The 13,250-nt window shown below is 32.7% G+C and overlaps 1 long non-coding RNA gene across 1 annotated transcript; it reads left to right on the top strand.

Annotated features, from left to right (window-relative positions):
* The first annotated feature begins 6,776 nt into the window (after positions 1–6,776).
* LOC143082017 (uncharacterized) lies at positions 6,777–12,921 on the top strand. Its single transcript, XR_012980222.1, has 3 exons — positions 6,777–6,914; positions 8,442–8,628; positions 12,839–12,921. It is a non-coding gene; the product is annotated as an uncharacterized LOC143082017 (long non-coding RNA).
* Positions 12,922–13,250: the final 329 nt, after the last annotated feature.

The raw sequence follows: 13,250 nt of genomic DNA, 5'->3' as shown, positions 1-13,250 counted from the left end.
AAATTATTGTCAAGGGAGTGAATGATTCATATGTATTAAGATATAGCCTAGTTGATAAGAAAAACTAGTCAATTTTTAGGGGCCAGCTGAAGGACGCCTCCGGGTGCGGGAATTTCTCGCTACATTGAAGACCTGTTGGTGACCCTCTGCTGGTGTTTTTTAGTTGGTCGGGTTGTTGTCTCTTTGACACATTCCCCATTTCCATTCTCAATTTTAATGTAACAAAGTTATGTCTATTTTATATTTTTCTTATAGTATTTGTTATGATATATTTTATAACAATTGCATTATGAATTAATGTACTTGTATTTTCAAATTTGCAAAAGTGTCACCTCCTCCAAAACATCTAAATCATATATATATATAGCTATATGTCTTATAGAATATGAATGCTGTTAAAATTTCAATATTGTTAATTTGTATGTTTGTAATGATTTTCATGTTTGTCTTGGTAACAATCCAATATTTGGATTTTACACCAATAAAATGATCTGATTTGATTTATTTTAAGCTATCTATTATATTCGGTAGTTGACATGATCCCGGGCATACTTTTAAATATGTAGGTTATGTAGGTGTTTAATTTCGATATATCTATTCGTAACTTCACTTATACTTTGAATACTTGATTTATATTGACAATTTGGTCAATGAATTATGGTGCTGGGAAAAGAGGTATAACTCCACCGTTGAATTATAAAAATAATCATGAAACCTTGTTGATTCACGACACGAAAATCAACTGATTGCAGGTAGGAGTTCGTAACATCGAATACGCGATTGACGCACTAGATCAGCAGTCAAGGAGGGACCACATCAGAGTGACCGGCTTACCGGAAGTGGAAGGCGATGAAGACGTAATAGATGCCTTAGCTCGTGCTATGAAGGTTGTTTTGACTGGAAAGATTGGTGACGCCTACCGAACTGGTAAGAAAACCCCAGGGAAAAACAGGCAGGTGATCGTAAAGTTTGAAAACCGCACTGATCGTTTTAAATTCCTTGCAAGTAGGAAAGAACTTAAACAAACGGACGTATAACGCCGTTGCGTTTTAAACCCTTTAAATTGGTAAGAAAAAATGATGACGTCAAAAACGCACACATGCACGCGTGATGGTAAAATTCATTGTTTTATTAAGAATGGTGTTGATAGAGTGGTGATCGCATCCCTGGACGACCTTTTCAAACTAGGAATCGTGGACATGGATTAGAAAAAAGTTGGGCCTTACTGAGCTGTAGGAGCGCGCGGGAGGGAAATGTCCAGACACCGAGTCAGTGCTTGATGTCAGTGATGATAATTCTGTGATTCCAAATGAAGTGCTTGAAAATGAAAATGTCTTGCAATTTAAAAATATCAAAATTTTAACCCTTAATGTGTGTGGTCTTGTTTCTAAATTGAAAAATCCCGATTTTATTGAATTCATGTCTTTACATTGTATATGATGTAATATTATGTCTTACTGAAACTAAAATTGATCAATATGATGATGTTGAGGTTAATGAATTTAAGCTACTACCCTCTGTTATGAGGCAAAATTGTACATCTAAATCAGGTGGTATTTTGTTTATGTAAAAGAATATATATGCAATTATGTCCATGTTACTTACCGTTATCTTGATGATATTTTTTCGTTAAATAATCAAGAATTTTCTCAATATACTGCTGGAATTTACCCCAAGGGACTTACTTTAAATAACTCAAATTTATTCGGTAATAACTGTCCTTTCCTGGATTTAGATATTTCGGTTTTAAACGGGAAACTACACACTAAAATTTACGACAAAAGAAACGATTTTTCGTTCCCTATTGTTAATTTTCGATTTTTAGATGGTGATGTTCCTTTGGCACCATCTTACGGTGTTTATATTTCACAACTTGTTCGTTATGCCCGTGTCTGTTGTGACGTTTTTGATTTTAACGAACGCAACCTATGTATTACTGGTAAATTATTAAACCAGGGATATCGTTACCATAAATTACTTAAAACCTTTACTAAATTTTTCCATAGATATAAAGATTTGGTTTTGAAGTTTGGTTGTACCTGTAGAAAACTTATTTCAAACGGGATAGCACATCCTCATTTTTACGGAAATGTTGTTAACCGTGCCCAGAAATTTAGAAATGATCCATGTAAACTTGTCGCTCCTTTAAATAAACTTATTCTAAAAGGTTACCTATTCAACACTGTGATAAGATCATTGAATATTGTTTTTATTGGTATAAATATTGATTTTGTTATCAGTAGATTAAAAGCTAACTAAATATTACTTGTATGCTATATACATATACATATTCATGGATCTACAATCTGTCGATACCTGTAACTTGGCATTGCACAAGGTCATGTTTTTCTCTGGCTGTTTATGACGTCTTTACACTAAATCCATTGGATGTTGGATGTGTACGGATTCATTGTTTAGTCTTAGATGCATGATTTTTTTATTAGTTGTTAGTGGCTTTGAACTAGCTGTCAGATAACTGCGAGTACTCTCAGATCTGTTCATTGTGTCTTTTTGTGTCGGGATGTATAAGTACCCAGCCACGTCCACTTGTATTTTTTGTCTATCTGATGAGTTATGCCTTTTTCAACTGATTTTTATAGTTCGTTCTTATGTTGTACTGTTATACCACTGTCCCAGGTTAGGGGGAGGGTTGGGATCCCGCTAACATGTTTAACCCCGCCACATTATTTATTTATGTGCCTGTCCCAAGTCAGGAGCCTGTAATTCATATCTGAGTAGGTTTCTCAATACTAGGAAAAAATAAAATTGAGTTATATTTCTTTATTCGGTTGTGCTCCTTTTTCGGAGGATTATACACAGCAAGCAGTATAAGTAAAATTATATGATCAACAATGACAGCCGGTTTTGTTATTCTCGTATCAAAAGTGAGAGCAGGCAAAGACAAATAACGTCTGATTTTTTTACGGAAAACAAGTAAAACGATGTTTAAAAAAAAAAATTGATTATGGTTTTCGACTTTCTGTCAATTACGTTTTCTTCATGAATTTACAATAAACATTGCAAATTGATATTATTAAATATCAATATCACAGGTTAGACTCTAGCTTTCAGAAAGACATCTTTAAAATCTTTCACCTTAAATTAAAGCTTTTCTTTCACAATATTTGTTAAAGAGGTATACGGTTGCATAATTTGCGATCACTGTATATCATATCTAACAAATGTAATAAAACAAATTATTTTAAAAAGACAACAACCGCTTAACATCTTCTCTAAATTAATTGATTAAAGTTCCCTTGACTAGTCATTTGAATCGGATCGATATTGTATGTGCAGCAATGTTTGTAAAGAGAAAAAACAAACACGTGACAGATATTTTTTCATTGGCTCTTATTCCTCCAATCAGTGTGTTGTTCCTGTTTGAAAGTACACACATGTACTTTCGATCTGACTGAAACGGTTAAAAAGTAGATGGTTAAGATCGACCAGATGTTTATATATATTTTTGTTTTTTTCTTTCTTCATTTTCCGTTTTATACACACCATGTATTTAGAAACAAATACCTAATATGTATAGTGTAGTCTGTAAATTATTTTAATATATCAATAAACCATGAAAATTTCCAATTCTGTACAGTTAAATAAAAGCTTTTACAACTACATGTTTAAGATAAACTGTATATGGTAAAATAAGTCTGGTGGTTTGCTTTCAGAGACAGTATCCTATTTAATTGTGAAGTAGGATAGTTTTACCCTTCAAGAGCGCCGAAGATCACCCGAAGTTTTTTTCGAAATCTCCAAACAATAACAAAATCCGACTTGATCCAAGCTGCCTGAGTGAGTTGAACCTTGGAGAGTTATATTTTACTATTGTAAGTCAAAGCTCTTGAACATTCACTTGATTATAGTACTTATCCGACTTACTTAGACAATTTTACCATAAACAGTTAATAAAAGAGGAGAGAAATATACTAGAGGGACAGCGAAACTCATAGATTGAAAAATAGACGACAATGCAATGGCTAAAAAAGAAAAATATAAACAAACAAAAACAGTACATAAAACACACCATAGAAAACTAAAGACTTAGCAACACGAGACCCACCAAAAACTGAGAGTGATCTCTGATGGTGCGGTAGAGCATGTAGATCCTGCTCACTAAAATTACTATATCTCATTGTCAATAAAAGAAAACCTCTTAGTTAAAAAAAAATGTACTATTCATGTTTTCTTTGTACCTGCAGGGGAATTCTCTTTTTAAGAAGATGTGGTATAAGTGTCTATTATACAACTCTTTATTTTTATTTTAATTTGTACGTGAATAGACACTACTTGCAATGCGGTTGATTAGTTTCTAGCAATTAATGCAATAGTCAACACTTTACATTTTGCTTAAAAAGAGGGGCGAAAGACACCAGAGGTATAGTCAAAATAATAGTACGCAAGACACTACATAGAAAACTTAAGACTAAGCAATACGAACCCCACCAAAAACTGGGGTTGATATCAGGTACTCCGGAAGTGTAAGCAGATCCTGCTCCACATGTGGCACCCGTCGTGTTACAAATCACTCCCTTTTTATCACTTTTCTCATCACTTTGCGTCCGTCGTCCGTCGTCGTTAACTTTTACAAAAATCTTCTCCTCTGAAACTACTGGGCCAAATTAAACCAAACTTGGCCACAATCATGATTAGGGTATCTAGTTTAAAAAATGTGTCCGTTGACCCGGCCAACTAACCAAGATGGCTGCCATGGCTAAAAATAGAACATAGAGGTAAAATGTAGATTTTGGCTTATATCTCTGAAACCAAACCATATAGAGCTAATCTGACAGGGGACAAATTGTTAATCAGGTGAAGATCTATCTGTTCTGAAATTTTCAGATGAATTGGAAAAGCTGTTGTTGGGTTGCTGCCCCTAAATTGGTAATTTTAAGGAAATTTTGCCGTTTTTGGTTATTATCTTGAATATTTTTAAAGATACAGATAAACTGTAAACAGCAATAATGTTCAGCAAAGTAAGATCTACAAAAAAGTCAACATGACCAAAATGGTTAGTTGACCCTTAAGGAGTTATTGCCCTTTATAGTCGTTTTTTCCAATTTTTCGTAAATTTTTGTTTTCTTGTAAAAAAAACTTCTCCTCTGAAACTCCTAAAAAAATTAACCAAACTTGTCCACAATCATCATTAGGGTATCTAGTTTAGAAAATGTGTCCGATGACCCTGTCTGCAAACCAAGATGGCCGACATGGTTAAAAATATTACATAAAGTAAAATGCAGTTTTTGGCTAAAATCTCAGAAACCAAAGCATTTTAAGCAAATCTGATGTTGATAAATTTGTTTGTTATGTCAAAGTCTATCTGCCTTTTCAGACCAATCAGGCAACCCGTTGTTGGACCCGTTGTTTGGTTGCTGCCCCGGAATTGGTAATTTTCAGAAAATTTTGCAGCTTTTGGTTATTATCTTGAACATTATTATCTATAGATAGAGATAAACTGTAAACAGCAATAACGTACAGCAAAGTAAGACCTACAAATAAGTCAGCATGGTCAAAATGGTCAATTAAACCCTTAAGGAGTTATTGCCCTTTATAGTCAATTTTGAACAATTTTCATAAATTTTGTAAATTTTTATTCGTTTATGATATGCACATACACCAAGGTGAGCGACACAGGCTCTTTAGAGCCTCTAGTTTGTGTCTACGTTCGCTATTCTTTTTTTTATGAAACAAAGCAATACAAACTCTTTCAATTTATCCTTTACTTTGGAATGGAATATACTGGTGTAAATTCAATGTTTTTTAAATGTAAGTTTGAACTTAAACAAAGGCGCGTAAATGATAGTCAAAACCACCGAAACAAATTAGTGATATTCTTTGCTTATCATTGTCCTATCGACTAGTGATGATATGTTGCTTTTAATGATTTCTGTTAGTAAAAATCGATCGATTTCCAAAAAATGTCAGGAGGAAGTACACAATTATGTGTTTGTGTCTCGCAATGACGAATGGAAAAGCGAAACATACATGATGTAGGTATGCTGTGTCTGGCGTTGATGGCGTCAACAATGCATTAATTTGTGATTAGGTCTAGTTTATTATCAACATCTATTGGTAGGTAAATGCTGTGTTGTATGCCGTTTTATAAGCATTGGGCATATATCATTTCCATGGAGATTATTTGGAGCCATCCCCTCCGCCGTGTTGTATTGACTCTTTTGCTCAATTTACATTAGATCGATGAAATGCTAAAATTTAGTGAGTGATAATTGGTATTCAAATTAATTGGCATTGTCAAGTCTAGTTTCCGTGAATATGTAGCCTCTCTCCTTCATCATGATTCATTAAGTTTACAATTTATGTTTGTGTTTTGGTTTGGCTAAATGGAGCGACCTATAATAAGTCATGCAGTTGTATTACCATAATCACATCTCATTTCAATCCTTAGCCGTATTTGGCACAAGTTTTTTGGAATTTTGGGTGCTCAATGCTCTCTAACTTTGAACTTACTGGCTTTCTAACTATTTTGATATGAGCGTCACTGATGAGTCTTATGTAGATGAAACGCGCGTCTGGCGTATTAAATTATAAGCCTGGTATATTTGTTAACTATGGTCAATTTCTGATTTTTCTCTTTTTTTTTATAATGCCACTCATCAGACAACACAACTCTGAGTCCACACTTGTTATCAATTACATTTTTGTATAAAACTTAAACGTATTTATAATTGATTAATTTTTTTAATGTTATCAGGGAAGTTGTAAGTTGCAACAGGTTTGAAAAAAACCTCCAAATCACTCAACTAAGGTATATATATATATATAGATAGCACGTCGTCTTTATTAGCATTGTTCACTGAATTCATGTGATACAGACGTACTGTTAGGAGCAAACAATATGCACACACAAATGATTGTATATTTGATGTTCTTCATTTTTGAAATTTCAGCAGGTAAGACATTAGTTCGTATTTGTCCATTTCAAATGAATATTTTGTTTGTGAAATTTATGTACATAAAAATAATCAATGTGTAATGTGTTCGATCTCAGCTCTTCGTTGGTCAAAATTTAATTATGATGACAATTTATTACACTTTACTCTGAATTTGCTACTGTGTCCATGATCAAAAGATCATATCTCTTCCTATCTATTTATTTTCGGCAGATCATTGAATTAGTTGAATGGTTAAGATTAAGTGTGTCTTCATATCACAAATACATTAATAGAGAAACATATTCCACCATGTATATATATTTATTCTACCACTGTATTTAGTGTAAAACGATATTTTTCTCTCACAACAGTAACATTTGTATATTTTAAATACTCGGCAAGCCTCGCATTTGTTCAATATAAACATTTAACTGTCTTCGAGTGAAGAAAAATTATATCACACTCAATACAGTGGTAGAATCTTAAGTATATCTCCAATTTACCACGTGCACTGATGTAATGTTAACTTTTACTGAAAAGATGCTTAACATGACAAGGATAATATCAAGCATTTGGTTTATTGATAATTCAAGTAAGCGTATAAGGTTAAAAGCGATAGATACATTACGAACTTTATTTGACATATTACAGTAACAGTACTACCATATGAAATAATGGTATGAATATTCCATGCACTTTTGAATGAAGTATTTAAGACATTTGTTGAAAAATTCATTCCAGATACCACAAAAAACATTGTTTCAAACACCGTCAGCTGTTTGCAATAAAAAGATGAAAGGTTAATTGCAGTTTCCATAGAGTTTAAAACAGTTTTAGATACTTTTTCATGGCATTGGCTATAGGTTAGGTGTTTATCGAAGCATAAACATAGGATAATGTTACAATGTATTAACTAATTGTATGGAAAATTAAAATCAAACAATGTGTACTAAAGTTTTGTTGTTGGGTACTTCAGTAATAGCATAGTTGCTTGCATTGACAAGACTATATTCATGTCAGATGATGCTCTTATTCATACTTTTAAAAAATATGGTTCTAAACTCTCCCAGGCACATTTGACCGTAGAAAAAGTTGACTATTATTTCAAGATTTTGTGTGGTAAAAACGATCCAACCATTCTTGCGTATATTTACATCTGTCAAATGTGTACGTTTAAACATTTTTAATGAAAGTCAATCTAAAACAATCGCATCGGGCAAACGAACTATATAAAGAGTTATTTCAATTTACGATAATTTTGTAGTTGTGAAGGCTATATTCCTTATTCCTATCAGGTTCGTGTATTATTAACCCATTTGCAAAGGCGAGATTTAATAACTATATTCGATTTTTTTTTATGTTGAGGTGTTTCAAATTTAACATTTATCAGTCGTTGACCACATCTTTTAATGAAAGTCGAATATAATATTCTGAAGGGATGTGCCAGCATATTTCAGCCAGGGAAAACATATAAATATAAGAATTGAAAACTTTTCCCATGTTTATTTATTTTATTTTTTCCGAATTATAAATTTCATATTCCAGGTGTGACTGAATTTCCCTGCAAATTTCCGTGTCCATGGCGCAATAAATTATTTAATATATACAGGGACGGAAACAATATTTATGATATCAGTTTTAGTGGTGATGGCCAAACAAATATTATAACTGGGCCTGTTATTGTAATACAACAGCAGTGTTATCAAATAACAGAGCGATTTATTATTACCAGGTAAGTAAATTATTAATGTTTGTGTTAATTGCATTTGACGCTGTGGTTAAATTTAGTCATCTAGCCTCTGAATTTAAACAAAAAGGAACCATATCTCAATACTCTGACATTTGAGCTACTTCTTATAATGAATGCAGAGGTTATTTATCACAAAATGCCAGTTTTAATGTCACTATGTAAATATAATTGAACTATAAATGCTTTTCTCTAATTCTTCGTCAATTTATCCCTTCCTGCACGCATTGTATTAAACAATTTAATCAACGTGTGGTTCGTTTGATATCAGTTCTTTATTGGTTGAAATCCGATTATGACGTCGAATTTTCTGATTTCCTCTGAATTTCCAATTGTGATGGCATGAAAAAAGGCGACCATGCATAATGACGTCACATAGAAAGAATACATCTTTTTGCAGAGCATTCGAAACGAAGGAATACGTTTGCCTGTATATTGTTTGAATATCATTAGACAAACATATTTCACCACCAGATCTCGTGTAATACGATATTTATCCACTCTACACAGTTATATTTTAAATATTTAAAACGCTCGGCGAGCCTCGTGTTTTTAAATTTGGAATTTAACTGTCTCGAGTGGATAAATATCGTATCACACTCGATGCAGTGGTAGAATCTATATAAATCCAAGTCAAAGCATTGTCTAATTAATATAATGAGAGTAGTCCAATTGGAAATCATACCTTATGTCATATTTTCTTATTGTTCAAACTAATCGTCCTTAAGATTAAATTTCTTTCTTGAATTTGAGTTATTTATTTATATTTTGGATTATTGTCTTTATATTTTACAATTTAAATATTTGATCGTAGAACAATGTTGGCATGTTGTAAGTAATCAAAGTTAGAAATAGAACGAATCCTTCCCTTTTTATTTTTACCCAAATTGATCACTTTGTTGTACACACCCTGAAATTGTTTTCATTGTGTACGCAAATTGCATATCTGAATTAAATAGCAAAGATAAGACAATGAAATTTTTGTGTATTTAAATATAAGACGTTTGATGCCCCGAATCTAATAGTTGAGACTTCATTTAAATTATGATGAATGATAATAAGTGACACAGTATAGTCATTTGGGGAGTTGACAGTTTTTAATAGATGTATCAAATTTTTAATGACTAACTACATTATCGAATATTGCTGTTGACAAAACGCAAAAGATACAAGATTAAAAGACAAAAGTAGACAGGTCATAAAATATTTCGAAGAATATGTCATAATGTTTGCAATTGTTTTACTAGGTTAAAATAATTCGTTGCCTCTAGGTGTTCATGTATTGTCTAATGTTATCAGGATTTGCCTACCCTTCCGGAGCACCTGAGATCACCCCTAGTTTTTGGTGGGGTTCGTGTTGTTTATTCTTTAGTTTTCTATGTTGTGTCATTTGTAATATTGTTTGTCTTTTTGTCTGTTTCATATTTAACCATGGCGTTGACAGTTTGTTTTAGATTTATGACTTTGACTGTCCCTTTGGTATATTTCGTCCCTCTTTTATGCTCGTGCATGTTCACACTATACGGACATCATGTAAGGAGTTTGCTCCATACGCAGAAACTGCTCCAACAGAGTTACGAGAAGCTTCACAATGACACTTCGTAAATTTTAAGAACACCATCACAAATTGGTTTATCTATACGATGTGTCTGTGTCTAAACTAACTAATGACATTTTACTTAGATTGTGGTTTAACATTTATGTCTGCTAGGTACCGAAAGTGACATAGTCCCGAATACGACTATTTTACCGAGTGTGAATTTGAATTGCTATACGACATATCTCGGTATTTTATACATAAAACATTCATATATTTATTTTTTATGTTTCTGTTGTAGTTTCGGTTGAATAATGTGTTCTGTTGTATCGTTTGTAGTCCATATATTTATGAAGTAGCCTTTCAATACCGTTATTAGGTCTTTCCACTTTTTTGTGGAAAGACCTATTGTTTTTCTTCTGATTTTTTTTTTCTTTTTTTCTTCCGCCTAATTTTGTTCTTGCGATAAATATTTGTATTGAACATATCGCTTAAATATTTCGTATATTATATCGAACAGTTTATGCGCTTTTGAAATTTACCCTGCGTAACAGAATACTTTTCTATGTAGGAGTTATCTCCCTAAACACTTTTTACCTTGTGTGCACAACTCCTTTGTAACCGTAAAAGATTACAACAAATTTATTAACAAAATTGCTCGTTATATCCTTCGCATGAATGGTCCTATTTTGACCGAAGCGATATGAACGCTCCATATGAGAGTTATCTCCCCTTATGCATTTGATATAAGTGATATGCATTTCTATCTTGTAAACCATAAGTGATAGAGACCAAGGATCTTTTGATTTGGTCCAAAAAAAATGAAAATTAGGTCAAGGTCAAAGGTCAAGGTCATATTCTAATTTTTGAATTTGGCTCATTCTCTCTTATTTCCAGAAACTGTATAAGATAACGACAAATTATTTTAACTAAATTTTTTGTTGCGACATGTCGTAACATGAAAATTTTGATTGCAAGGGTACGTTGAACGTAAAAGGGAGTTTTCTCCCCTCTTGTATTTAAAAATACGTCTATGGTGATTTTACTCATTAACCAAATATAAATAAGACCTATAGTCTTTTGATTTGAGGTCCTTGCTTTGTGACCTTGAAATTGAGGTCAAGGTCATAGGTTAATAGGACGTTCTAGATTTTGACCTTTGCTTTAAATTCATACAAATACATCATAAAGCCATAGGAACTTACATTTTAAACTGTTTTTTCCAATATCAATATCAAAATAGATCTTTACTAGTGGAAAGACCTTCAATTGATCTCTGAGCAATTGGTTTTTAATTGTCTTTATAATTGTTTGGACTGGTATTGTGATAATATTTGCCAGAAGTTCAAGATTATTTATTTGTTAATTAGGTGCGTCACTATTTGTGAGTTCCTGTTTTGTATGTCGTTGATGGAAAATGTTCGTTGCTGTTCTGCGGTTTGCATGTTGTGGCGACTATTATATTATTTGTTTGTGCATATCTTTGTGAGATGTGTTTGTGCTGTATTTCTGCCATGTAGTGTTGTAATTTCAGCGATATTCTTCAGCATTGTCATGTCAGCGGGACATTTGGTTAGCAATAAATAAAGGCAACAGTAGTATACCGCTGTTCAAAACTCATAAATCCATGGACAAAAACAAAATCGGGGTATCAAACTAAAACGCATTAAATATAAGAGTAGAACAACGACACAACACCGAAACGTAACACACACAGAAACGGACCAAGCATCAGACAAAACACCACGAAAATAAAAAATATAACATGAAAACCAAATACATGAATTTGGGATAGACAAGTACCGTGCCACGTCTTATCTCAATATCTCAAAAATAAGAGAAAACACAAACGACTCAACGTTAAACCAGGATCAACCAACCATTATTGTCTTAAAATGTCCTGTACCAAGTCAGGAATATGGCAGTTGTTATCAAATAGCTCGTTTCTATGTATGTTGGCGTTTGTTTTTGCTGCACTTCAGTGTCCCTGCTGTACCTTTGTTTTCCTTTTAAAATTGATGTGTTTCCCTCGGTTTTGGTTTGTAACCCAGATTTGTTTTCTCTAAGTCGATTTTTGCCTTTGGAAAAGTGGTATACTACGGTTGCCTTTATTTTACAGAGTTGGTTCGGTCCCTTAATGCCCCATGTTAGCAGTTGTTGTTCTGAATCTTATTTTCTATATTTAAATCTGTACTTTTCGATTAAGCGGGAAAATGATAAAACAAAACCAATTTAGTATGCTAAAAAAAATGATGAATATTTATAAATTATCGTTGATCATCTCAACGAGATCGATTCTGTCGCTTGAGCCAGTACGGCGAAAGTAAGAAAAGCAATCGAGTTGAGATGACCAATGATAATCTGTTTATCACTATTTTACCTATGACGACGTTTTCAGTTTCATGTCAGTTTCATTTGCAACACCACGTGCCTCCTTAGTTTCTAGCGATAATTTTCATATCACTCGATTCCACTGAGAAAAGAAATTATCAGTCGGCTTGATCAAAGGAAAATTTCGAAAAATAGCGATAACGATTGTAATTAATGTTTCTATAGTTTCAAAATTGATGAAATGACAATTCAAATGTGTAATAGAATAAAGTTTAGATGTTATTGACATTTTGCACAAGAAAAATAACGATATTTTACAATTTTTAGGAATAAGGATACAGATAAGTTTCAATGTTACGGGATCTTTTATGATATTGAAAGCCCTCTGAAGTTTCAATTTTTAACCCGAGGTACGTATTTATATGCTGTTAGTCATTTTGATATATATAATAAGATTCTGAAAGACTTAAGATAGCATGTGACATATAAGTTCTGTTTATTCCAAAAACTGTTTTAATAATATTTTTTTGTGTTTTTTTTTATGTTATATCAACGTTGTCAGCATTTTTGGTCGGGTTTGTTGTCTCTTAAACACAATCCTCATTTCTATTCTCAATTTTATATAGTTCCAATGAAGATAACCTCCACTAGGACACTCTTGATAATATAACTCATAAGATATCCTTGTTGATATCATTTGCATATTGCGATAGATGGATATAAAGAAGCCATCTTTGCC

The sequence above is a fragment of the Mytilus galloprovincialis genome, chromosome 7, assembly GCF_965363235.1.
Source record: "Mytilus galloprovincialis chromosome 7, xbMytGall1.hap1.1, whole genome shotgun sequence".
NCBI lineage: Eukaryota > Metazoa > Mollusca > Bivalvia > Mytilida > Mytilidae > Mytilus > Mytilus galloprovincialis.
This window is presented reverse-complemented; position numbering and strand designations above follow the sequence as displayed.